The following is a 26,758-nucleotide window of genomic DNA, read 5'->3' as shown; positions in this document are numbered from 1 at the left end:
CTGCATAATTTATTCATGCTGCAATGCATGATGTCAGCCATTGATGCGTTCTGATTGGTGGCTCCCATCATGCACTGCAACATGAAGCGTTTGTGTGATTGTCACCATTGTTGAGATTCATATGTAGATTCTTGATGTCTGTGTGTGGTTTTTAAAATCTCCAGATCATTAAAGGAGACATATCATGCTTTAAAATCGCTCATTTTCATATACAAATCATAAATTTTTGGTCTATATAAAGTGGAACTGCAATGCTTGGGTCTGAATTAGTGGTGGAAATATAAGCTGTGTCCCGATGTTGAAGGCTGCATCCTTCGAAGGACGCAGACTTCAAGGATGCAGCCTATGTGTCCTCTGAAGAACGCACCATGTAGCCTTCCTAGGATTTCCTAATTGTGCAACCAGGTGTTCCCGATCACCGCTCCTGGCGCCAAGCAACGGTGCGAGAGGACAGCTGCTATCCTGATCATTCATTTTGATAACTGAGTAAACAGCTATGGAGCCAGAATTGGCTATTGTCATTTTTATGTTTTATATTTTACTGGAGGTCATGGTGTGCCCCGGCGTTGTCGGATCATGTATTTTCGGTTTAGCCCTGTTTGAATACAAAACCCAATTTAATATAAAAAGTCCAGTATTTCTCACGCTCGTCATCCGCAGCTGTCACGGTTGCCAGGCGACAAGAACAATCCTTCGTAGGCTAGACCGGTCCGAGCGCTTCAGATGCGCCCTTTGATATGGGACGCTGCTGTAGTTAGCAACAATTTGTTAATATTGTGACAATGGGCCTACATTTTGTTACTTTAATTTTCGGAACTGCATATTTCGTTAAGTATTCACCATAGACTGTAAAAAATAGGTGTTCACTTACAAATGTGAAGTAACCTGAAGTACTTTTTTCCCTCACATCACAATGTGATTACATTACACTACACAAAAGTATATAATGTAACAACCAGATATTACTGTATATTGAAAATATACAGAAGTAAAATGCAACATAGCCTACGCAGTAATGCAGTAGTAGCCTAATATAAATGCAGTAGTTATTAAAAGTACTTTTTTCAGAAAGCCGTCGATTGAATCAGCCCTGCAAACCTGTTGGTAGACAACTTAGTGGATAGTGGAAATATGCACTTTAACACTCTGGAGACCATCCCAGATGATGTCCCACCAGCAGGAGGCATTACCAGGGGCGGCCCATCCCGGTCCAGCAGCTCAGCTCAATAGAGTCTACATCAATTTTTTCTTATTTTATGTATTGTAAAATTAAATGTTTATGTTGATTTTGATATGTTTAACGTATTTTGTAAATAGTTGGAAAAAGTACTTTAATGTAGCCTAAAGAACAAATGATTTTCATTTACCAATTTTATTTGAAAAAATAAAAAGGTATAGAATTTGTTTCATGCAGAAAGTATTACTGTCATTACAAAAATAAACAATGTCCAGAACAATTCATTCTCTTTTATTTACACAATTAAAGTTGCATAAAAATAAATGTACATCATTTTTCTTTTAAAAAATAAAAGTGAAAAAAGTTAAACAAGAATATTATGTAGAAAATATATATATTTTTCAATCATTCTCTCAAGAAGAGAAAACAGCCTGTCCATCCTCTCCCTTCTTTCCTGTGCACTCCTCGCCTCTGCCTCCCTCTGTAGTTGCATTTCTTCTCTGATCAAGTCCAAAAACTTGCCCTGTCTCGCCGCCTTTGTGCTGGTGCTGCTGCCCCTGGCTCCTCCTCACCGTGGGCATCCACTACTGAACTCGGCCCTGGTGTGTCCTCAGGGATTGAGGCAATGAGGACAGGGGGGTTGGTGCAATGCATCTGTCCCAACATCTCATCCATGAGGACAAACCAGGGCCAAGCTTCAGCAGTGGGTTTCCCACTCACACCCTCTCCTACACTTGCAATCCTAAAGGCAGAGCAAATGAACCATGGCTTGTTAACAACAACAGGACAATACATTTCAGCAAAGATGTGTGTATTACTTCTCTTTATATATATATATATATATATATATATATATATATACATATATATATATATATATATAGACCCATTTTTTCCTGAATTGTTCTAAAAAAGCAGAAAAGGGTACTTAACACAGAGGAGCAATCTTAAGTGCATTGTTAACACTGCAAAATATGACACATCAAGACATGCATACAAAATACTTAAGAAATCATATTTCTGTATACTAAAATTTGGTTAAAACCACATACCTTGCATGACAGCACTACAAAAACACATAAAAGTGAAAACCCATTGCCTTATCTACTGCTTTTCTTATTGTTTTGGGCTTTATTGGGAGAGTGATATTTCTTATAATACACAAATATTACAAATAGGTCGTTAAACTAATAACGTTGTTACCACAAGTTTTGCCTAAAACTACATGATAAATGAAGCCACGCAATGGTGACGAAGGAGTTAAGAAGAAGTTTATAAGAAAATTTAACTCTGGTTTCGCTAGCTATTTGAGTAAATGAAAACATAATACTTACATTTAAATGTGAATTTGCTGTCCACCACGGATCTCTAGTCTCGGCCGCCTTTAAATAAATTAAATACAGAGGTGGAGAGTCCAGGGGTCAGAAAGTAAAAGTCCTGCCATATATTTATTCCACCCATGAACTCACACAGCAAAAACTCCAGTGTTGAATGAACTCTCCTGTGAGTTTATTTGGCTCCAGACTCAAGCGTGTTAAAGTTAATGAGATAATTAAGTGATTGATTGAGTGATGATTGAGCATTATTGAAAACACCTGATGTTAACAAGCAGAATCACTGAAGGAGAAAATCTCTTTTTTAAGTTGCCATTATGGTGAACAGCGTTTGCTTTAGTTGGGCTCTTGACCCTTAAACTAATAACTTTAGATTTTGTTTGGCTGTTGTATCTGGGTTATAACTCTCAGATGAACAAAGAGAAACATTGATCAGGTGGTGTTGGTTATGTTTTGACATAATCATAATTTGACCTGAATCACAAAACTCATTTAGAGAGTTAAGTTTACCTTGTTGATTATAGCTGCCTGTGATTCTAATATTATGCCATGTTAATCATTTTCAATGTAATCAGAAAAAATTCTTAAAAGTTGTTCTGATCAAAAGACTTTGAAAAAATAGTTCATTTGGACACACTGACATCAATAATCAGCCTGTGATTCTCAACAATGGTGACAATAATAAAGCATGTTGCAGTGCATTCTGGGTGCCACCAATCAAAACTCATCCATGGCTCCCATCATGCATTGCGGTATGAATAAATTATGATCTGAATTGTCTTGTTTTCCTAATTGAATATTCTTTTTGTCACCATTGTTGAGATTCATACACTGAATCTTGATGTCTGTGTGTGCCTTAAAAAAAAGATTTCTTTTTCTTTATCAGAACAACTTTTAAGAAATTATTTGAATTATATTGAAAAATCTGGATCTTAATCTATAGAATTACTGTGATGTTGTAATGACCAATATACATTTAAGTCAGAGATTAGGCTTTAAATGAGTTCAGTGATTCAGATCAAATTATGATTATGTTAAAATATAACCAACACCACCTGATCAACTTTTCTCTTTGTTCATCTGGCTGTAATAACTCAGATACAGCAGCCAAACAAAATCTAAAGATAACCATTTGAAGGTCAACTGCCCAACTAAATCGAACACTGATCTCCATAATGGTGACTAACATTGTGATTTTTCTCCTTCAGTGATTCTGCTTGTTAACATCAGGTGTCTTCAATAATGCTCAATCATCACTCAATCAATCACTTAATTATCTCATTAACTTTAACACTCTTGAGTCTGGAGCCAAATAAACTCCCAGGAGAGTTAATTTAACACTGGAGTTTTTGCTGTGTGAGTTCATGGGTGGAATAAACATATGGCAGGACTTTTACTTTCTGACCCCTGGACTCTCCACCTCTGATTAAATAAATAAATGCTGTCGTCAACGGCGCGCAATGACTTATGGGGTAGAATAGGCCGCTAAGTGTCCATTTATGTATCCTTCTTTTCACGGGAAATGAAGGGTGCATTTGGCGTCGCTTTTGAATCAGGGAAGCCTTCGTCGCGGCGCGATGACGCAACCGGCCTTCAAATACGGCCTTCGAAGGATGGAGAATTGATTTGGGACAGCCTTCATCGAGCCGCGGTGACGCAATCGGCCTTCAAATGCGACCTTCCAAGGATGCAGCCTTTGAATTGGGACGTCCTTCGTCGCGCCGCGGTGACGCAATCGGCCTTCAAATACGGCCATCCGGCCTTCAAATACGGCCTTCGAAGGACGCAGCCTTCACTTTGGGACACAGCTATAGATTCTTTCCAGAGACTCGTTCATTTTCAGTTCGTTCACCAAAATGATTCATTCAGATTCGTTCACTGATTCGTTCAGTAATAATTTCTTCATATTACATATATACTGCAGCAGGTGGCGAAAAAGAGTGTATTTTTATGCTATGTTTTAACGAACGTATTTACTTGTTACAAAAAAAAGTGATTTGGCTTTGTTAAAATGTGTGCTTTATTTACTAAATTAATAACATAAGTCTAAATAAGTGGTTCAGATGACCAAACCAAAGTTTTCTTGCATAATTAACATTTTAATTGTTTAGTCAGACATACACATTCATAAATCTGGGATTATATTAAACGTTGATGTTCTATATGTTGAATATGAATATAAACAATTATATGTGCACACCTATAACTGCGCTTTGAATGAGATTGAATCACATGCTAAATGACCGATCTACCCAGTACTCTCATTCACGAACGAGTTAGTTCAATTCGTTCACGAACGAGATCTCTCTCTCTCTCTCTCGTTCAGACTCAAAACAGAGCGATCTCAGTCAGTGATAGGCATATTCGTTCAGTAGATCCAACCAAATGCGCCTTCACAGCCCGAACTGAAATGCTATTTGCTGACGTTACACAAATGAGACCTAACCAATACTGTCATATTATTTTTTTTTTTGGTTTGTTTTAGTTTTTAGAGAAGTGCATGACATGAATAAAACGTAATGAATTCATTTTTGATAATACAAAATGAACACAAGTAGTCAAGTAAATTGTTCAAAGTGCAAAATACCACAAAACTAAGACTAAAACACACAAACAAAATATAAGAAAAGCAGGTAACGAGAAGTTTAAATTTAAATCAAGTAAACAGTCAAGTGCACCCCCCTTAGCTCAAACCAAGTAAATAATGACAATGTTAATTTGTCTTTGTTATATTTAAATTAGCTTGCGTTATTAACCTGTTTTCATTACAATGGTAAAGTGTAAATTTGTTTCTTTGATGCAAACATGCTAACTACACAAACCTAGCTCTATCGGTTCGCCATCATTATCGTTCAAACAACTGGTTATTTTCATTCATGAACGACATGTACAGTTCGTTCAACTCGTTCACAAACGATAATATCTCTCTCTCGTTCAGACTCAAAAGCAACTCGGTCACAGTCAGTGAAGGGCGTATTCATTCACTACATCCAACAAATCACATGCTCCGTCACATCTCATACTCGAAGGCTATTGGCTCGAGGTTCATTCTTTGACAGGTTGAAAACACCGGTTCACTGAGCTGCGCATGCGCTGCTAATAGCGCTGTGCTGCTGTGGAGGGAGGGATTTCACATTTCAGTGAACGAGAAATATGAGTCAATGGATTACGTGAATGAGAACGATTCGTTCACCTAAAGGATTCGTTCAAAAAGAACGATTCGTTCACGAACGTAACATCACTAGTCTGAATTCCTCATTATTATAGCTCCACAGGCCCCTTTTCTACCCCTTTTCTGATGTGCGTCTGAGAGCAACTCGTTTTGGTGCGGTCTCTTTAAATGCAATTGAGACACTTCATACCCCGCCCCCTCTCCAGGTTGCAGAGGTGACACTCGGTTCAACTCCACCCCGTTCGGCCATTTTTGTAGTTTGATAGCAGAGATACGATTATCTAGCGGCACAGAAACTTTTTATTCACACGTTATTAACAAAATGTCAACAACGGAAGACTTGTCCAGCCAGCCTTACATGTTCGAGCCAGAGTCGGAGCCGGAGCGAGATGAAAATGAAGACGACGAACCTGCAGAACAACGTCTTCATATGGATGTATCGCAATGGTGTGTTACTGTATTTACACATGAAACTTTGGTCTTCCAACCTTTTACCACCGTGTCAATTTATTTTGATTAATATGTGCGAGGGAGAGAGAGCAAGACAGCATCTAGTTTGGAGACGGTGAAGTCTTGTTTACACTTTCGCCTGGCTCCGAAGAGAGAGAGTGCACGCACGCATGACCGTGTCTCTCTTTCTCTCTGCTGCTCGTTCTTTCAGTTAAACATGCTCCCTGTCACAAGCGCGGCAGTTCATCTACATTAGACGGTGTAAAGAAGCGTGTGGGTTACTACATCCAACAACCGAACATTTTAACTTACCCTCTTGTAAGTTCTGCATCCTTTAGCTTGGACTACAAAATTGCAGTGAGAAATAAAAATGGCGGATTGCTCGAAATGTTTGGCCGGAAGTCGATGCCCTTATTTGGCAGTTCCGCTGCAAATACTGTGACGTAATAGTTCAAAAGACGTCATAGAGAACAGAAAAATCGGAACAGGTTGAAAAATATGGCCAAAACAGAATATAAAGATATCAACGAAGCATCTGAAGAGAATAATTTCATATTTTCTGTACTTCTAAACACTCCAAAATATACAACAAAATGCATTTAAGGGCTAAAAAAGTGGATTTAGCATGATATGTCCCCTTTATAGCATTGCTGAAATTAAATACTATGGTAAAAAAAATGTATAAAGCATTTGCATAATCAGTTTAATGCTGGGTGAGATCAGTGAGTCAGGTCACTGGTAATTTCATCAATGAAACATAACCAGAGCTTAATTTCCCAACAGCATCTTCAGCCTTATTTAATCTCAGACCAACTACAATAAATTTGTACTTTCGGGAAACACAACCCAGGGGCCTGTTTCAGAAAGGAGGTTAAGTGAAAACTCTGAGTATGTTAACCCTGAAATGAGGGAAACTCTGAGTTTTCTGTTTCAGAATGGGAGGTATGTTAAACCTGAGAAAGCAGAGTAAGTCAAGCCTGTTTCAGAAAGAGAGGTAACTTATACTCAGAGTTAGGGCTGGGCGATATATCGCACGATATTATGTGCATCTCGTCAGTAAAACCGGTTCCTTGATTAGTAGTAAATTGCCATCACCTGCTTTCAGATGGAGCGGCATTTACTACAAAGAGCCGTAGTTAACTGACAAGCTGAGCCATAATGCATTATCGCGGACGTATCGCCAGCGATAATTAATGCGATATGGCTCAGCTTGTCAGTTAACTACGGCTCTTTGTACACAGCAAAAACTCCAGTGTTAAATTAACACTGCTGGGAGTGTATATGAGTCCACACTCAAGAGTGTTGGAGTTAATGAGATAATTAAGTGATTAATTTAGTGATGATTGAGCATTATTGAAGACACCTGATGTTAACAAGCAGAATCACTGAAGGAGAAAATCACAAATTGTAAGCCACCGTTATGGCGATGATTGTTTGCTTTAGTTGGGCTCTTGAGCCTTATGTGTTTACTTTAGATTTTGTTTGTCTGCTGTTATTGATTTATTACAGTCAAATGAACAAAGAAAAGTGGGATCTGATAGCGTTGATTATGTTTTCACATAATCATGCTGTGATCTGAAAAATGAAATTTATTGAGATAGTTTGGTGTAACTTGTTAGCAGCAGCTTTGTGATTCTACAGCATATGATTATCAGTATTTTTCACATAATCCAAAATATTTAATAAACATTGTTCTGATCAAAAAAACTTTCAACAGAATTTATTTAGAAACACAGACATCATTAATCAGCCTGTGAATCTCAACAATGGTAACAATAATAAAGCATGTTGCAGTGGCTGCCACCAATCAGAACTCATTAATGGCTCTCATCATGCATTGTGGTATGAATAAATTATGATCTGAATTGTCTATGTAATTTACTTTTCCTAATTGAATATTCTGCTCGTCACCATTGTTGAGATGCATTGACTGAATCTTGACATCTGTGTGTGCCTACAAGAATTTTTTTTTTTTAAACTCTTAAGAAATTCTTTATATTATATCTAAAATTCTGATATTTATGCAGAATCACATTTATGCTGTAAACAACAACATAAATCAAAAACATAAAGTTCAAATGATGATTGTCATAATATAACCAATACCATAAGATCTTTTTTTTTTCTTTGTTCATCTGGCAGTTATAACTCAGATATAGCAGCCAGACAAAATCTACAGCTAATAATGTAAGGGTGAAGAGCCCAACTAAAGCAAACACCCATCACCATAATGGTAACTTACAATTTGTGCTTTTCTCCTTCAGTGATTCTGCTTGTTAACATCAGGTGTCTTCAATGCTCAATCATCACTAAATTAATCACTTAATTATCTCATTAACTCCAACACTCTTGAGTGTGGACTCATATACACTCCCACACAGCAAAAACTCCAGTGTTAAATTAACACTCCTGGGAGTGTATATGAGTCCACACTCAAGAGTGTAAAGTGTTAAAATATGAGTGTTAAATTAACACTCAAGAGTGTTAAAGTTAATGAGCTAATTAAGTGATTCATTTAGTAATGATTGATCATTATTGAAGACACCTGATGTTAACAAGCAGAATCACTGAAGGAGAAAATCACAAATTGTAAGCCACCGTTATGGTGATGGGTGTTTGCTTTAGTCGGGCTCTTGACCCTTACACATTTACTTTAGATTTTGTTTGGCTGTTGTATCTTATAACTGCCCGATGAACAAAGAGAAAAAGTGATCTGATGGTGTTGGTTATATTATGACAATCATCATTTGAACTTGATCACTGAACTCATTAAGATCCTTATTTCTGACTTAGATTTATGTTGTTGATTACAGCATAACTGTGAATCTGCATAAATATCCAGAATTTTAGATATAATACAAAGGATTTCTTAAAAGTTGTTTTGAAAAAAAAAATCTTTCTTTTAGGCACACACAGACGTCAAGATTTAGTCTATGCATCTCAACAATGGTGACGAGCAGAATATTCAATTAGGAAAAGTAAATTACACAGACAATTCAGATCATAATTTATTCATACCGCAATGCATGATGGGAGCCATTAATGAGTTGTGATTGGTGGCAGCGACTGCAACATGCTTTATTATTGTCACCATTGTTGAGATTCACAGGCTGATTATTGATGTCTGTGTTTCTAAATAAATTCATTTGAAAGTCTTTTGATCAGACCAATGGTTATGAAATATTTTTGGATTATATGAAAAATACTGAAAATCATGTGCTGTAGAATCACAGAGCTGCTGTAACTAACAAGTTAAGCCATCTCAATAAGTTTTGTTTCACAGATCACAACATGATTATGTCAAAACATAACCAACACCATCAGATCACATTGTCTCTTTGTTCATCTGACTGTTATAAATCAATAAGAGCAGACAAGCAAAATTTAAAGTAAACATATAAGTGTCAAGAGCCCAACTAAAGCAAACACCCATCACCTTAATGGTAACTTACAATTAGTGATTTCCTCCTTCAGTGATTCTGCTTGTTAACATCAGGTGTCTTCAATAATGCTCAATCATCACTAAATTAATCACTTAATTATCTCATTAACTTTAACACTCTTGAGTGTTAATTTAACACTCATATTTTAACACTTTACACTTTTGAGTGTGGACTCATATACACTCCCAGGAGTGTTAATTTAACACTGGAGTTTTTGCTGTGCAGGAGTGTTAATTTAACACTGGAGTTTTTGCTGTGTACAAAGAGCCGTAGTTGACAAGCTGAGCCATATCGCATTAATTATCGCTGGCGATATGTCCGTGATTTTAATGCGATATGGCTCAGCTTGTCAGTTAACTACGGCTCTTTGTAGTAAATGCCGCTCCATCTGAAAGCAGGTGATGGTGATTTACTACTAATCAAGGAACCGGCTTTACTGACGAGATGCGCATAACAACATCACGATTTAAATCGCCCAGCCCTACTCAGAGTCAGTTACCATGGTAACTTACTCTGTGAACCTAACCTGGTCGGGAGCAGGTTTTCTTCAGTAAACCCAGAGTTTATTTAGGTCTCCTCCCCTTTTTTAAAGAGGAAGTGGTGTTTAAACACCTCATTCATTCTTTCAGTACATTTTTATTAATAAAATGAATCTTTTATTAATAAATAAAATATTGCTTTTTTTTTAAATAAGATGAAGTCTATAACTCCTTAACTGGCAACTGAAAAAAACAGTAGTAGATTAGAGTTACATAATGTAGTTCTAAACAAATTCTACAGAATTAAACTGTGGCATTTACTGGAAATCACTGAACTGTTCATCTGTGAAAATTAAAATTAGGTTGAATAACATACTGTTCTTCCCGTTTCACCTCTAATATTATAACAGTTGGGCAAGTTACTTGTATTACTAACTACAAATGACATCTTCAACAGTGTAATTAGATTAATGTAATAATGACTATCTTTAGAAATTATTGATCTACTTATTACTAATTGCTAAATCCCATGTCAACCTTAAACACTTGAACAATACAAGGAGAGACAAGAAACAGCACTTTTAATACTTTCAAATAAACAATATACAATTGCATGAATTATTTTTGAATTGACCAAAGTGTGTAGAGGGAGAAGGTTACATTAAAACTATAACTTTTAAAAATGTATGTTAAATAGCCTATACAGAATTGTTCTATAGTCTAATACAATTACATCAGATTTGACTTTAAATTACAGAAGAATTAAGAGTAATCCCTTTCATTAAATTACAGTATTTAGATTACTTGGTAATTAATTACACCCATCACTGTATAACAGTAATTAAAATGTGAAGAAATATGCAGACCTCTTTTTGTCTGGTGCTGTTGCCATGGTGACTCATAATATCTGCGCTCCATTGATAATGGCTTTTTATAGTTGTGGTGCACGCGCTTAACTCAGAGTCAGTCAATTCAGAGTTGATTGAACTAACTCATTTCAGCTGTTCTGAAACCAAAAACTCAGAGTTTTCCATCTCAGGGTAAGTCAACTCAGAGTTCAAGTTTTAACTCAGAGTTGGTTGAACCTCCTTATTGGATCAGGCCCCAGGTCATAGCTTCTCTTGCCACAACAAATGTGCTTTATAAACACAGAGTTGGAGCAGCCAGAGAAATACTAATGTTCAAAAGTAAAGGGTCAAGAGCCCAACTAAAGCAGACACTGATCACCATAATGGTGACATGAAACGAAACATTCCATAAAACATTACCATCTAAACTTCTGTTTAATCTAAATAAGAACGTGTGTAGATGTATGACAGAAATAAAGTCAAACTGGTAAAATAATAAGTGCAATAATGTGTAATGGCTCGATGTCAGTAGTTCTTGTTTTTCTCTTTTTTCTGTTCTTATTGTTTCTCTTTCCTTCAATGATTCTGCTAATTAACATCAGGTATCTTCAATAATGCTCAATCATCACTTAATTACTCACTTAATTATCTTGTCATCGTGCTTCACTGCCCCCTGGGCCCCCTTTTATGAGAGCTTGCAAACACCATTAAATAAGGACGACTAAGGCGTTATCATCAGGGTGAAGCAGCAGCACAATACATTAATATGCTCTCTAAATTATATATATAAAAAAAACTAAGGAGAATCACAATGAGTTTTATTTTAGCAAAATACAATGTTCATCTCAATTAATTTTTAATTAATTTTACCACAAATTTATTTAACATAACTTACAGTACATTCAGGGATGTAATTTTTACAGTACGATCTGATACTGAGGAACAACATTTGTATTTATTTTTAGCAATGCATACAACAATCAACTACATGACTTTATTCATTTTAGACTTTCTATTTGAAGACATCTTTCAAGCCTTAATTTGTTTAAAGGCGAATTAAGACTTTTACATATCGTCGCTGCCCGATGAAACTCACGTATGTCCAAAATGGTTACTTTTCAGGAAGTGAAAAAACACCGTAATTTCAAAAGCAGGTGAACGTAGCGTTGTCATACTTGGTACAGCATCTTTAAATGTAACCATATTGTTGCCAGTGTAATGATATAATCCACATTTGACCGAATTTAAATGGACATACGTGCATATTTTACAGTAACGGTGGTCGATACGCGTTCTTCCGATCATTAATTAGAATGGCCAAGTCGCGTTTCATATTGACAGATGAATAGGCTACGCTCAGTTTATTAAATAGCCTACGTCTCAGTTTATTAAATACGCTCAGTTTATTAAATGTTTCTTGGAAACTATGAAGGGACAATGAATCAATACACTCATTGCTGACCCCAGGGCAGGAGTGTCCATATAAGCGAACTAGGCAATTGCCTAGAGCGGCACTTTTGTAAGGGCAGCAAAATGTGTGCCAACCGGGAATGAACAATTCACAAAATAGGCTAGGCTATATGATCATATAATCATACATAATCAGAGAGCCTTTTTCTTTTCGTTTTGAATTATTTCGTTTAAAGACTTTTCAAGCTTTGTGTATTTGATGTCTTTCTCATGTCTGTGAAGAGTCACTAGTAAAGCCGATTTTGCTACTAACATCACAAACATTCAGATAGGGACACCCTTAATTTAACAATAATTTGTATAATTTTTATTCTCTGTTTTATTGTTCTTTTTATTTCTTATGCATGATATCTTTATTTCTTATGCATCTGTTGTGATTATTTTATGAATATTTTTAATGTGCTAAACATCCCTTGCCTTGCCTTCTCTTTATTCAGTAGATGGTAGAAAGTTGCTACAATTTAACATTTGGTTTCAATGTGAGGTGGAAAACATTGATAACTCACAAATTGATTTCTTGTGTAATTCTCATGGTTAAATATTAGTCCCCAAACAAGATAAATAGATTTAACTAACAAAAAGAGCCAAGTAAAAAAAGTTAACTTAGTTTTTAGAGTAACATCAAAATGATGGTTTACATGTAAGCTTAACATTAATAAAGGCACACACTGTGTAAAGCACACTGCCCTAAGATTCATAAGGAACTTTTTGCTCTATGGTGTTTTAAGCCCCCAATGGCTCCTTAGAGGCAGCTAACCCTACCCTCAACCTTAAACCGACCCATCCCCTCGCTGCCTGGAAGGCGCTGTTGGGGGCTTAAAACACCAAACTTTTCACTGAACATGGCATACAAATGCTCACTCACTTATCTAAATGGGGACATTGCATCAACTTCTATTGTTTTATATGCAGCTAATTATAAATAGTATATTCCAACCCTAGTAAAAAACATTTTGTGTTTTTAGAATTATTAAAAAGCAACATCAACATTTTTTATTTTATTTTTACATCATTTCTTTCTTTTTCTTTCTTTCTCTCTTTCTTTCTTTCTTTCTTTCTTTCTTTCTTTCTTAAATAGGATTTCACCAGATGTCCTCAAAATGAGGTTTTGTCATGTTTAGCTGAATTCTAGTTTCCAACATACAGTATGGTTACATACAATACAAAATGTATATTTTTAAGTTATAAATAATCAAACCTGAGTATGGAAGGCCTCTCTCTCTCTCTGTGTCATCAGGTCGACGAGCTGCAAATGTGAGTTCTCAGATAAACATCTACTATTCCCTATAAGGAAGTGTAGAAGCTCTGCATTCATATAAATCACCTGACATCGTAGGAAGTGAAACTGTTTTGTGTTATTTGTGGTGATGGTATTTTTGGGGTGATTTTGAACTGAAGATTTTGCAGGTTTAAAAGTAAAAGTTTAAAAAAAACGTAATTTAACAGTAATCAACTGTAAATTAATTTAAAAAACAGCAATTTACTGGCAACCCAGCTGCCAGTAGATTACCGTAAAATCAAGAAAAAACTGTAATATATTGTAAAATGTAACAGTAAGATTTATTAAACGAAAGAAGTTAATTTCACTGTAATTTAAAAGTTCATAGAAAAAAAGTTATGCAAAGTCAATAACTGATAAGGAGAGTAAATATTAAACTGAAATGTCTTTGTTTCATGTCTTCTGGCATTTGAATGGGCAAACACACACACACACACACACACACACACACACACACACACACACACACACACACACACACACAGTCAAAAATGCCAGTCTTTACAAGGATTACACAGTACACAGTTAGATCACCAGTCAGCAGCCACATCACCCTGACCCTGTAGCCCAAGACTGGTTGCCCACTGAAGCTAAGCAGGGCTGAGCCTGGTTAGTATCTGGATGGTAGCCTGACTACGTCAGACTTCGTACATCCGCTCAATTTCAGTTCGCTTCTGTACTCAGTCTGAGATAGCGACCGTTTTCCCTGTTTTCCTCCGGCCTGAAAACAGCCGGCCAATCAACGAACAGAGGGCGGGCTGAGAGCCGTGACGTAGACGCTGATTGTACCGTGGATGCGTAGATTTACTTCACATAATCTGCAAAGGTCGTTCACAGCCATGTTCACTCCGGTATTTCGCTCAATGTTTTTGTTTTCGCATCATACATGTGTTTACAGTGGAAGTTAGATGCGGCTGAGCCTGCACGTCATAACCAAACGTTATGTGATTGGCTTACGGGTAACCAATGATTTTAGACGATTTCATACAAGCGCCCCCATTTAATTCTTAGAAAATTAAAGTGAAATTCACAGATGTGCAAGTTTGTATTTTACAGTATGCGAAATTTAAAAATTTTAGACTCTGAAGAAGACTCTTAGATGCAGGTTTTGTAGACTTCTTTTGTTTAGAAATTCCACCATGTTCATTCCGACCTATAAAAGAAAATAAATACAATATAGATTGTTTCAATGGCAAATGTTTCATTATTCAGTTGAAGTCAGTTCAGTGTTGATTCAGTTCAGTTCAATAACTGTAAAGTTCATGAAATGGAGTTCATCATGATTTCAACAATCAATATTTTATTTGACGAAAAGCCATATAAGTGGTAAGCTTTACATTGTCTTGTTTGATCTTGTTTGTTTTTTTTGGTCTAGGATCAAAGTTGCTTAATAGGAATTGTTTTGAGGTAATAAAGTTAAGTTAGATAATGTACATCCAGTCAGTTTTCATCACAAAATAAACTCCTTCAGGGTGATACGAGATCCCTCCACTTTGTGTTGATTACCCTGTTGAAGTTTATTCTGCAATATCAACTGGCTGGATGTACAGTATCCCTTGCTTAATGCACAGGCAGTTCCAGTCAGGTTACAATGCAATTTAAATAGCAGTTATATGCGGTTTTATACTTACTAGTTGAAGATCAATGAAAGCTTTTCTAGCTTCGTCAATAGATGGACGAAATACCTTCTGACCATTATGTACACCGTGGCAGCAAGAAGAAGGGGAAGGACCAAAAGAGCAACATCACCTCTATTCTCTGCAGAAAAGAGACATAACATCTCAGAAACAGGACCAGCTACAACAAATATATACTAAAGTTAGTGCAATAAGCTACAGACATTAAATAAATATGCAATAATGATATTAAATACCTAAGGTTGCCTTTTATGTTGTATGGAAGATTTAAAACAACAAACATCACCTTGTGGAATGTTTTCCAAAGACTGATTCAACTTTTCTTCATTAATTGCAATCCTTAAAATTCTGTTAACTTACATAAAATAGGCCTTTGGAGTGACTGAGCTTTGTAACTTTACAGATTTTTTTTTATGCTCAAATTAGGGCTGGGACGGTATGGAGTTTTTCTTACCGCGGTTGAAAAGCAAGAAATTCACGCGGTATTGCGGTAAACCGCTTTAAACCTCAACCACCCTCCCCCAGTTTTTTTTTTTCTGCGACGTTGCGGCTGGAACAACAAACAAAGTGTGTCAATGATAATCTCAGGCAGTGTTTATGTGCTTTATTTAATGTTAAAAGCATGCAATGTGACTTTGAATATTGTTTAGTGCTCCAGCTTTGTAGCTGTAAAAGCAACAATGGATAATTCACCTCAGATCTTGAAATTAAACAAATGGAAACAAGAACGTTCAAACTGTGAACATACAAGTGTATTCTTTGACAAATATTGTTTTAGTAACTCAGTAGCCTATGTATTTTTAATAATGTTTAAATGGTGTAATATTTGTGAATTTGATTATGTAGCCTACTTATCCATTTTCTTGCAAGTGCCGTCAAGATTACTCTCTGGTGCTGTGAGTGTGCACTTGCCGCGACTCCGCGAGGGTTGACAAATGCGGTCTTCACATGAGAGAATTCTGTTAAATAAGCACGTGCAATTAAAAGCTGAGGTCCTGCTTTTACTTTTTTTATTTATTTACGGTGCGGCTTGGACGCGGCGTCCGTCGAAAATAGACTAGGCGCCTATCTTTATCGAAGCGGCGCTGAGAGACGCATCTGAAACACGCCGCGTCGTGGCTGTTGTAAACACACAAGCATTGACTAGAGTGTGCGCGATCAGCTCCGGTAGCCGTGTCGCAGCCGTAACACGCCACAGAGTGTAAATAAGGGGTTATAGTCAATAGCCTACGAATGGAATGTTATTATGTGTCATGAAACAACTTGCGAAAGGTCGGATTTGTTCCATCTTTTGATGATGTTTTGTTTAGAAAACCTTGAATCCATGTAAGACACAATGTTATTAGACACAATCCATGTCATTAGACACAACGTGAACACATGTGAAGGCCAGTGTTTATTTTTTTTATTTTTTTGCGGTGATGGTGGTGATGACGGTGACGAGCTCAGACCCGCGGTAGGCATCACGTGACCGCGGTATTGCGGTAATGCGGTAACCGTCCCAGCCCTAGCTCAAATAGCAACATAACACACAATAACTAAAGTGGAAAAAAATGAAAAAGCATAATAGGGCCCTTAATTTTTTCCTTTAAAAAATGTACATGTAGCTATTGCATCTGATATTTATCCAAATGAATCGACATTTAATCTACGCTGAGTTTCGGTTCATTTATGAGACGAACTCCAGGGTCGCCAGCGCCTCCGTGTCCTGATTATCTATTTTCTAATAGCCTATATTTACTTCTTATTTATTAAATCCAGATAGTTGGTTGATGAAACATCAATTAAAATTAAGGTACAATTAATACAAAACGAAATTAAATGTAAAGACAGGCTTTGCGCTTTCAGTTTGAGGTCTCTGTGAAAGTTTTAAAACATTATTTTAGTGCCGCTTTAGAGCGCTCACGTACGTAACGGAGAACTGTCTGTAACTTTTTTTTTTTTTTGTGAAATACATTTCCAAAAAAATGCGACTTAGTCCAGTGCGACTTAGGCTACACTGTTAACCCTTGCTGTAAAATTCTGACAATATTATACCATTTTCCATTAAAACAGTAATATACCGTAGAAAATAAAAGTAGCCTACAGGAATATACTGTGAATTAACAGTGCTCAAAGTCGACACTCAGAGGCTGTTTTCCCAATCACACCCTATACCCTCATTCACTATTCCCTACATTAGTTCACTAATATAGTCCACTTGAATGAAAAGAAGTGAGTGAACTGAGAAACTGATGAACACCTGATAATCAGAATCACTGAAGGACAGAGAATCAAGAACAGAAAAAAGAGAAACACAGAAACTACAACTGACTTCCAGTTACACTGAGTGTGAAAACAGTTTACAAACCAGTTTACGATTATTTCTTTCATACATGTACAAAAGTTCTTGTTGAGAATTAACAGAGATTTAGTTATTAATAAAATTTGTTGTCACCATGATGGAGATCAGTACTTGCTTTAGTTGGTCTCTTGTCCCTTGACTTTTTACCATTCATTTCTCTCTGACTGCTGTAACAGTGAGTTTATAAAACACATTTGTTATGGCAAGAAAAAGTCAAGAGGATGATGATCAGGTGTTTTTGGATTTTGTGATGATGTAACAATCATCCTGGACATGTCTGATTCTCTGGTCTTATCTGTATATAATAATTGAAATTATAGTTATCTCATATTTAGCATATATCTGTGAATCTACAAAATGAAATCAATATTTCTGTAATCAGGTCTTCTGAAGAAAATTGTAATTATATAGTGCATTCAATTTTATTTTACTCCTGCTTGACATAGACACACACAGATATCAACAATCAGCATATGAATCTCAACAATGGTGAAAAGTTTCATGTCGCAATGCATGCTGGGTTCCAGGATAATATAAAACTCCCAGCATGCACTGCTGCATGAATAATAATAATAATAAAAAAGAAATATTGCCACCATTGTTGAGATTAATGTGCTAAATTGTGATATCTCTGTGTTTCTAAAACACAGTGTTGCTCTGTTTCTCTGGTTATGCATCATGTGTTAAAAAAAAGAGTCATTGTTTCTTATTGCTGCGTTTTCACAGTAGTGGTAATGTAACACTTTTGATTGAGAATTAAACTCTGAATAAGTGAGAATGAATTCCTTAGTGAATGAACAGGCAATATGATGATTTTGTCATCATAATCATTATAACTGCAGTCATTCATAAACTGTGTGTGCACAAGTGTGACTTGCAAAAACACAGCTCAAGCAGCAAAAGAAAACCTAATGTTTTAGCATCAGCATGCCAACTAAAGCAAGCACTGATCTCTATAACGGTAACTTCAAACCAAACATTTTCAATTAAACATCTCAATAACAACTTCTGTATGACAGAAATAAAGTCATACTGGTTAATAATAAGTGTAATAATGTGTAATGGCTGGAAGTCAGTCGTAGTTATTGTGTTCCTCTATTTTCTGTTCTTGTGTTTCTCTTTTCTTCAGTGATTCTGCTTACAATCACTTACATATTCCCTTAATTATCTCACTGCATCGCTACTTTTTACTCGTAGTGTGGATTTCCCTGAGGGGTTGAAAGGGTTAACTGTGTAAGATAAAAAAGACACACCCACAAAATGTATTTTAACAGTAATAAACTGTAAGTTATAAAACAGGTTTATACTGGCAACACTGTTGCCAGTAGTTTACTGTAAAATAATTTTTTTTTGGGTCACCATTGTGCTGAAGAGTAGAGCCTGTGCTTCAGTCCAGGAGAAGATCTACAAACATTGATGATACGCTGCATGTTGCTGTATTTAGCAGGCGGTGACTGTGTAGTTGCTGGTCCAGTGGAAATCTTTTTATGTACAATAGATTTTTAGTAGTCTCAAATGAAAGAAGTGCACAGTAATACTTTGCTCACATTATTAATGCATTATAAATTTTAGTTAATACATTTAAATGACAGATGGTCAATTTAAGGCAGTCGGTTTCTGCAAGTGTAATTAGTTAACTATAATTTAGTGCATTTTTACAGAAACAAACTAGATTACAGTAAAGAACTGTACAATTAACAGTATTTTACTGTAAAAAAACCCGGTAAGGTCTATGTTTTTTTCTTCCTCGTGGCGCATTTTTTGACTCCGGAGCGACTTAGGCTACGGTAAGTTATTTATTATTTTTGTGCAAATGTCCCATAAAGTCCCATCCTTTAAGGATTAATTTATGTCCCGTTGACCAGTCCATTGCATTACGAATAAAAGCAGAATCAATAAAGTCAAAAATGTGATGTGCAGTCAGTTTTGAGTGTGTGCGTGTTTTTTTTTTTAAGAGTTTTATAGTCTTGATATTGTTTCTTATTAAAAAAAAAAATCAGCGCCCCCAACCTAAAACCTCTTCCCGCGGCCCTGGGCGTGCCTAACAGCGTGCTTCCAGCTTGGAGCCGTGTAAGTGCGTCTGTAATCAGCAGGATACACAGACCCAAACTACGCTGCTGTTTTTGTCTCCCTTATAATTTTGCTGTGTTTTGTCTATTTATTTTTATGGAATTTGTAATTTAAGTGGGTTTTCTCTGGGACATCTGAAGGGGGGTATTTTGCCTACCTCCATTTGGGGTGTAGTGTTAAACACACTTGAGTGTGGATTTGTTTCATTGCCTTTGTAGTATGGGACACTAGCGTGTGGGTGTAGTGAGTGATTACTTACAAGGTGGGTCAGAGATTCTTTCTCCTGTTAGTGTCTTTGATTAACCCCAGTCTTTATTTTCTTTTTTCTTTTAAATGCCTTCCTTTTTGTATTTACATGTAGGTAATTAAGAGGTAAATGTTTGGAAGGTATTTATTAGTGAATGTGGGTTTTTTTTTTTTTTTTTCAATTTGAGAAGATTTTATGTAATAAATTGTTTATTTTAATGGTCAGAACCATCTCAGTCCTCTTTGTGAAGTACGAACCTGTGTTGTCTGAGTATATCCTTAGGTGAAAGTCCCGAGGTGGGATAGTTGGCTACATTAGTTTATTTAATGTGAACTTCCTTGCTGCTAGATTGCTCTTTTAGCCCCCACTCTGCCACACACGGATCAAGTCGATTAATTTCCGGGAATCGTTTCGTTTCAAAATTGGTGAACCAGTTTATTTGAACCGGATGGCAATTTCTTTTAGACCTGCGGTCCCACTACATTTTACGTAGGCTACTTTTTATGCCTTTTACATGTCGGTATGGACAATTGCAGGCATTTTACATAAGAGCAGTGAGTCATATTACTCAATTGTTTTGTGTGACTCGACTCACTTTGTTCAATTCGCTTGTCAGTGACAGAAACGACTCTTTCCTGTTTTCACAGATATTCACATATTTCATGGTTCCGTGTGATACAGAATCATTAATCTGTCGTCTCACATACCTTAAAATGACTATGCGAGTCAATATATGATTCTGAGGTAACAATTGCTTGTCGTAGACCTACAGTTGCATCACCAATTTTAGTCGGTATAAGTTTAAGAATTATTGCTGCGAAAAAAAAGTTATAATTATGCTAATTCATACTAATTATTAATAAAAATAAATAAAACATTTTATAAATTTACCTTAAAACAGTTGCACCCAGCTGCTTTGTCCCTCAAGATGACAGTTTGGGAGCGAATTTAAACATCTCCATTTGGCGCGAAGCTTGTGAAACAACCCACCCACTAAGCAAAATGATGTCCGAAAGACGTCTTTTCAACGTCTTTGTCACAAAAATCGGACGTTGAAATGACGTCCACTGAGGGTCTAGAATGAAAGTTGATATGACGTCTTTTTTCGACGTGTTCTGCACGTCCGATATAGGCGTTCATCGAACCTTCGTACAAGGTTAAACACTAGTTCATATGTGGCCATTGTGGACATATTTCAACATCATTTATGGTCTCATTTAGACATAATTACTTTGACTATTGCTGTCAGATGATCTCAGTGAGAATTAACAGAGGTTTAGATGTTGATATTTGTTTAATTTGAAGTGTCACCATTGTGGTGATCAGTGTTTGCTTTAGTTGGGCTCTTGGTCCCCTTTCTTTATACAGTACTTTAATTTTCCTTTGACTGCTGTAACAGTGTGTTTGTGTAACACAATTGTTGTGGCAGAGAAAGCCTAGAAAAAGTTTGAGTGTTATCAGCTCAATGTTGATGAAGACATAATCATCACAAAATGGGCATCTAATATTGTTTAAAGTTTTGTATTTATATTTGGGATTAATAACCACCATCCTTGTGGAACTGCAATATTGGTGCCAAAAGCATTAAAATTATAACTTATTTGAAGGTGGATAAAAATCATGTGCACATGTTTTGAGCAAGAGTATCATACACTGTAAAAAATAAAATCGTAAAAAAACAGTCATTGACTGTCAGCTACGGCTGCCAAACAAAAACCGTAAAAATAAAGTAAAATATCCTAATTTAAATTAAGTGCAAAAAACTTTTACAGAAATTTTCCTTAAATGTTTTACGGAAAAACAGTGTTTTTTTACAGCTATTTCCTGAATTATTACGATCAAACACCTTCATTGCAAAAAAATCCCATAAAAAACAGTCAAATGACTGTCAGCAATGGCTGCCATACAAAAAACGTAAAATTAATGTAAAATATCCTAATTTAAATAAGTGGAAAATTCTTTTACAGAAATCTTCAATAATCTTTTTTAACAGAAACACACAGTTAAAACACAGTTAATTCACATTTTTTCTGATTTTTTACTGAAAAACATGCAGTTAATTATATGCATGATTTGCTGTGACTATAAGTCACTACATCAGCAACTACACAGTTACTGTCTGTTAAATAAAGCAACATGCAGCATTTCATCAGTGTTTCTCTGCTCATCCTGGACTGAAGCTCAGGCTCTACTCTTCAACACAATGGTGACACACAAAACACACCATACAGAAACACTTTAAACCCCAACAGAACATTAAACACTATCAGGATCTCAGCATCTTCACTTATTACAATCCAGACTTTATTTCTTTCATACTAACATTCTTATTGAGCATTAACAGAGGTTTAGAAGTTGAAGTTTTATTGAAAAGAATAAAGTTTGATGTCACCATGATGGAGATTAGTGTTTGTTTTAGTTGGGCTCTTGACATTTTAGTGTTTAACTTAAAATTTTCTCTGGCTGCTTTAACTGTGTGTCTTTGATGCATATTAGATATGATAGGAATCCAAGAGAATCTCAGATTAGATTATGTTGGTCTCTTTTTAGTGATAATAGTCATCATGTAGTGTTCTGCTTTGTTGATACCACCTGAAGTGTAATATCTGATTAAGTAATTAAATATTTGTTGTTAATTTTTGCATGATAAAACTGCTATATAAGATCCTGCAGTGCTGTGATAATCAGATTTTATAATGTCATTATACAGAAAATGTTTTGACAGGATTATATTGACTCACTCAGACATCAATAATCAGCGTATGAATCACAACAATGGTGACAACGAAAAAAAATCTGAACTACTATAAAGTCACAAAAAGGCTTTGTTGGTTGTCACCATTGTTGAGATTCATATGTTGATTCTTGATGTCTATACTACAAAAAAAAAAAAAAAAAAAATTAACCAGCTCAAAACTTTTTCCATATAATACATATCTTTTTAAATTTCAGATTATTACAATATTGTTGCCAAGGATCATGTGAGAAATTATCATTATAGATAATGTAAAATATAATAAAACTCATTATAGACTTTGTATACAGCTAAATTCAATCTACATATTATGTAATCTAAACTAATATATTCAGAGATTTGGCTGTCATATCAGTGAATCAGATCATCACGATGACTGTAACATCACTTATGAATGATCAAGATCATCTGATATTTCTCCTGCATTTATTGCTATAACAAATGTGTATTAAATACACAGTTAAAGCAGCCAGAGAAAACTAATGTTAAAAACTCACGGGTCATGAGCCCAACTAAAGCAGACACTGATCTCAATCATGGTGATATCAAATTTATTTTAAAGCTGTCAGCTGCGGCTGTCAAACAAAAACCGTAAAAATAAAGTAAAATATCCTATTTTAGAAGTGCAAAAAACTTTTACAGAAATTTTCCTTAAATGTTTTACAGAAAAACACTTATTTTACAGCTATTTCCTGAATTATTACGATTTTAAAAAATTATATGCATGTGAGAAATTATGACATTATAGACTTTATATAAGGCTAAATTCCATCTACATGTAATCTAAGCTAATATATTCATATTTTTGACTGTCATATCAGAGAATCAAGCCATCATATGATGACATCATCAAAAAATGACCAAAATCATCTGAAATTTTCTCCAACATATATTGCTATAACAAATGTGCATGAAACACACAGTTAAAGTAGCCAAAGAAAAACGTAATTTAAAAATTGAAGTCATGAGCCCAGCTAAAGCAGACACTAATCTCAATCATGGTGACATCAAATTTATTTTAAAGTTTTTTACAATTTATTTAAATTAGCATATTTTACTTTAATTTTAGGGTTTTTGTTTGGCAGCCGCAGCTGCCAGTCATTTGACCCTTTTTTTACGATTTTTTTACAATGAAGGTTTTTGATCGTGAATGAAATGCTCTCTCAGAACAGCCTGTGACTGGAAAGAGTCAGCAGAAAGAGAGTGAACCTGAAGGCTTGTGTGTTGATTGTCTGTCCTCTGTTAATAAACTGCAGACGTGGTCCACCGAAACCAGTGGTGTCGGGGGAGTTTCTTTGTGGTGTGAGACGAGGTCCGCTGCATGTTGAACAATTAAACATTTCTTAAAATTATCAATGAAAATGAGTCCTTAAAGTAATTTATTTATTTTAAACATTATGTTTTATAACTTTCTGGGCCGGTAAGTTTCAATTACAATAGATGCCTATGGAGGAGGGAGATAGCTCTCAGATTTAATCAAAAATATCTTAATTTGTGTTCTGAAGATGAACGAAAGTCTTACTAATGATGAGGGTGATGACAACACGAAGATGACACGATTACTGATGACAACATGAAGGTGAGTAATTACTGACAGAATTAAATTTTTTGATTGAACTAACCCTTTAACTCTATGCCTAAATAATATTGTATAGTACATAAGTTGTATAAGTACATAACTGTATGTACATTTTACGTTTTCAGCTTCTGCACATTTTAATGATCTAATTACTTTATTGTAATGCATATATAAAAAAAATCAAACTCTATCAAGTCTTTAAATAGAGCAGTTTTATAGGCTTTTATAATTTCCTGACTCAAATAATGTGTTTCTAACAGCAAACACTCAGAATAAAGTGAGATGATCTGCTGATGATCCTGATGGCTTGTTGAATGAGTGTTGATAGTCTGAGGCTCATCAATATTAACAGATCTGCTGAAAACACTCTTTATTTCATGACAATAATTCCTGTTTTCACCTCATTTATTATGCTGATGTCTTCAGATCTCCTGTGAATTGACACTTAAAGCATTTCATTGGTGTCAGCAGACTGAGAGTAATTGTTGGCTATTATGTATGTTTATTTCTGTTTTTATGCTTTTAACTGTTTTTCTTACCATTATATTTGGAAGAATTTAAATTATTTATATTCTTTTCTTTATTTCTAGATACCTGTATTTTAATGAAGAAGCAGAATAATGTTAGGATTAGCATTACAAATAATTAATGAATTAGCATTCAGTTTCAGTGATACTATGAATAGATAGACTGGCATAAATGCTTAGAAGTGTCATTTATTATAAAAACAAACTCAGTAATTTATATATTTTTGATTTTGGGCAGATCAGCTCCTCCCACACTGCAATCACATCATCAGTGAAGCTCCTCCCACAGTAGTCACATGGTCAGTGAAGCTCCTCCCACTGTAATTCTCCAATTAATGCTGGAATATCCCTGAGTTTATTAAAGAGGACAGTGAGAACATGAGTGATCCAGAACCCTGCAGAATGAAACACACTGAAGATCCTGAAGAACAAAGAGGTTGGTGTTTTTATTCTTCATTCATTCATGATGCTGAAGAACATTCATGTTAGAAACATTCAGGCTCTTCATCACTTTTAGATAAACAGTTAAACTATAAAATGGTACAGAATGTACTTTTTCAACAAATGGTCAGTAAAGGAGGTTTGAGATATTTTATATTGATTGTCAACATCAGATCAAGCTAAATACTATTTTAACTGTTTTATTTGACATTTATTTTATATCTGGTTCCCAATTTGCAACAACGTTACCAGAATTTTAGTCATTTTCAACAGTTTACACAATTATTTTTTTAAAGAATAATCAGTAAACACCAAGTTACTGATAACATTGTATTTGTCAAATATCATACAAGTTATTCATAGTTATAGAGATTCTTCCTAACTTTGGTAACAGGGTTGATGAATACAGTCAATGCTACAGTTTGTGTAAAAACTGAGACAATGGATTGAGATTATTGTCTTGTCTTCCCATCATGCAGTAGAAAGAGCCCAGATGATGTCACAATTTTTAGAAATGCTCTGATTTAAAATGAGGAAAATCTTGTCAGGAGTAACAGGGTTGAGTGAAACATGTAGGACACAGATAATGATAATAACAAATATTAATTTAAAACTAGTTAAAGCTGCAGTCACTCTACACTTTCAACATATAACAAATAATAATAATAAAATTAAATAAACAATCCACTCCACTTGAATGCTAAACATGTGTGTTATTTCTAACAGGGTTTTTCACTTGAGCTTGTGTTTCTGGTGTCCCACTTTCACATGCGCATGAATGGAAGTCAGTGCAAGGAAAAGTCTAGTGTGATTGGCCATTAATAATTAAAACGTTTTAGTAAAATAAATTAGGGCTGGTCCAAATACAATTTTTTGAGCTTTGAAGCTTCGGTAGTAATGATCGAGTATTTGAAGCTTCAGAGAGAGGGTGCTGAACATATTCTTCTCTCTAATAAAGGCAGGAATCTCTGTGAGTCTGTGTCTGTATGTCCGTTTGCATTTTGATTATTTTGAGAACCGTTCCTCCAATCGACTTCACAAGGGAGTGCATTGTCGCATTTGGTGCAATATAGATGGACACGCGAGACGCGACACATTCAGAATTAATAAACTTTTAGTAAACTACAGAACAGTGCGATCGGGAAGCGGCGCACCTCACGCGGGCAGGGCTTACACCTCAGAACGGACACTAGTGATATAAAACGCACACAGGTCTGTTAACTTAAGCAATACTTTCAAGGAAGTCTAATATTTTTCTGACTAACAAATTACTGACACAGTAAAGGGTAGATTTAAATAAAAAAAATGTTTTATTTAAATAAAGAAAAAATTAAAATTAAATAAAGAAAAACTAAATTTAAATAAAGAAAAACAAAATTAAGTTAAATTAAAAGCGAGATTAATTTAGATTGATAATAATGGGTAAAAAGGCTAATACCGGTACATTTTGTTTCTATTATTCTATTTTCCACAATGTCAAAGCAACGCAGCTTAACCCAAAACACA

General features: G+C 35.4%; 1 protein-coding gene across 1 annotated transcript in view; it reads right to left on the bottom strand.

Moving 5' to 3' along the window:
• The window catches only part of LOC308686332 (uncharacterized protein), a 95,668-nt gene extending 82,004 nt beyond the window's left edge, over positions 1-13,664 (bottom strand). Inside the window, exon 1 of the mRNA XM_081394733.1 lies at positions 13,572-13,664. The gene's annotated coding sequence lies outside the window, so the exon portion shown is untranslated. The remainder of the gene's footprint in view (positions 1-13,571) is intronic.
• Positions 13,665-26,758: the final 13,094 nt, after the last annotated feature.

This window comes from Scardinius erythrophthalmus (genome assembly GCF_964197995.2).
Source record: "Scardinius erythrophthalmus genome assembly, contig: HAP1_SCAFFOLD_163, whole genome shotgun sequence".
NCBI classification, from domain to species: domain Eukaryota; kingdom Metazoa; phylum Chordata; class Actinopteri; order Cypriniformes; family Leuciscidae; genus Scardinius; species Scardinius erythrophthalmus.
Note: the sequence above shows the minus strand (reverse complement) of the source record. Positions and strands in the feature narration are given on the sequence as shown.